The sequence below is a fragment of the Cryptomeria japonica genome, chromosome 2, assembly GCF_030272615.1.
Source record: "Cryptomeria japonica chromosome 2, Sugi_1.0, whole genome shotgun sequence".
NCBI classification, from domain to species: domain Eukaryota; kingdom Viridiplantae; phylum Streptophyta; class Pinopsida; order Cupressales; family Cupressaceae; genus Cryptomeria; species Cryptomeria japonica.
Genome location: NC_081406.1, coordinates 667009732 through 667012213, shown reverse-complemented (window position 1 = coordinate 667012213; position 2482 = coordinate 667009732).

Here is a 2482-nt window from a genome sequence, read left to right as displayed (position 1 = left end):
TTGTAATATCATATTGTATTGTTGCACCTAGGATGATGTACAACATGTAGAGATTCCCTTGAAATATTCCTGTAACCACTTGATGAGTTGTATTGACACATTGGTATTATTATATTGTATTTATTTAATATTGGGGAATGTAATTGTGATGAAGTACCTAATATTAAATGTGGGTCAAGGGTAGGTAGGAAATATATTATATTTTATTGTCACATAGATTTGGACACATAGTAAATGATGTAATACCACTTGGTGGTTTTGTGGGATCTTGTGTTTATAAAAGCACCACAAGGATAGTTATTTGGGTTGGTCAGTTAGTGAGGTTAGCATTTGTGGATGTTGGAAGCATTGCGTGGGATGTGTGGATTCATGCTTGTTCACATGGAGTGCTTGTTGATGGCTTGTTATGGTTGGGTTTCTAGAAGATTTCTATAGTTGTATTGTAATGGATGCATTGTTGATAATACATAATGGATGATGCTTTTGGAGGCTGGGTTTTTCCCTTATGAGAGTTTTCCTAGGATATATCTTGTCTCACATTTTCATAGGTATGTTGTCTATTCTTTGCATGTGGATTCTATGTGTTGATTTGATTAAGATCTCAACTGGGTTATGTGGAAATTGTCATAAAGTTGGTTGTAAGTTTCCTTTTAAGTGGTATTAGAGCTATATGGTTTTATGGTGTTATAACCCTAGATGTTGAATCCATGAATGCATGTAAGAATGAAAGAAAAGACAATATATGAGGATTTATTGCAGGTTGTGGGTTGCAGATTTGTGGGCATTTGTTGAAGATCTAGTGTTATAAGAATTTATTTCAAAATGGGTTTCCATTGATTTTCATTTTGCAGGTTTTGGGGGTGAATTTTCAGATTTGACCCCATGGGACAAAACGGACCTCATGGATGTGATCAAGGAGGCCAAGAGAAGAATTTTTATATATAACTTGACCTGTCTTGATGATAGTGATTTGAGTTTGAAAAAAAAAATTAGCCTAATGGTCGGACAAACTGGATCATCGTAAAAAAATTAAATATATATATATATATATATATATATATATTTTATCTGCATGATAAAACCCGAATGCCTTTTTGAAATTATTGAAAAATCAAAAATAAAATTAAAAAATTGAGTAACAGGGGGCAGGGCAACCACCCCTCGACCCCTCGCCCTCCCCCCACCCTCGTACCGTGCAACTGGTGTTGGAATAGTCAAGTTTCAAAGGGGATCTGGCAAACCTTTTTTTGTGGAGGACATGTTGTATGTTCCTGGCATGACAAGGAATTTAATCATTGTTTCTAATTTGGAGGACAAGGGTTACATCGTGATCTTTGAAGAGGGAAAAGTCAATATTCATCCCAAGAATTAAAAGGTAGCAAAAGTGATTGGAGTTAGGCATGGTAGCTTGTTTCAGTTACACTTCAAGCTAGCACATGCATTGGTGAGTAACAATAGAGGGCTTAGATAATTGTGGCATAGGAGGATGATGTATCTTCACCATGGAGTACTTAATGTGCTCAAGGAAATAGTGACAGGGCTTCCTAAGATGAAGGTCGAAAAGCATGAGGTGTGCAAGGGTTGTGCTCTTAGGAAATATGCCAAGACCAATTTTCCAAGTAGTGATACTATATCTAAAGGGATTTTCGATCCCATACACTCAGATGTATGTGGCCCTATGTCACTAGGATCCTTGAGTGGGTATGAGTATTATGTTACCTTCATGGACAATTTCTCTAGGAAGACATGGATATATTTCATGAAGAATAAAGATGAAGTCTTCAATAGATTCAAAGAGTTTAAGGCTCTCGTGGAAAACCAAATAGGGATGAAGATAAAGATACTAAGGTTTGATAATGGAGGTGAGTATACCTTGAATGCCTTCAAAGATTTTTGTGCTTAGAAAGGTATCAAGAAAGACTTGACAGTTTCGTACAAACCTCGGCAAAATGGGGTTGCTGAATAGAAAAATAGGGCTATAGTTGGGGCAGCGAAAGCCATGCTTCATGATTAGGAATTGCCTTGGTTTTTATGGGCAGAAGCTTGCAATACAGCTATGTATTTGCAAAATAGGAGTCCACACAAAGTGTTGGAGAAATTGACTCCAAAAGAGGTTTCATAGGGAAGAAACTGTATTTGGGGCACATTCACATCTTTGGATGCCTTGTGTATTCTCCTATTCCCATGGAGAAGAGAACCAAGTTGGGACCAACTGTAGAAAAGAGTATCCTTGTGGGATACAGTGAAACTTCTAACACCTATTAGATTTACATTCCTTCCCTCAGGAAAATAGTTGTTCGCAGAGATGTGAAGTTCGATGAGGGGAGGGATCTACAAAAGTCTGGTAGTTTGGTAGAGGTTCAGGAGGAGGAGGAGGAGCAAGCACCTAAGGTTGACGCTACACATATTCCTTAGAATTCAATAATGCAAGATGGAGAGCAGAGCACGCAGGTCAAGAAAGTTAATCAAGGGGAGGAACAAA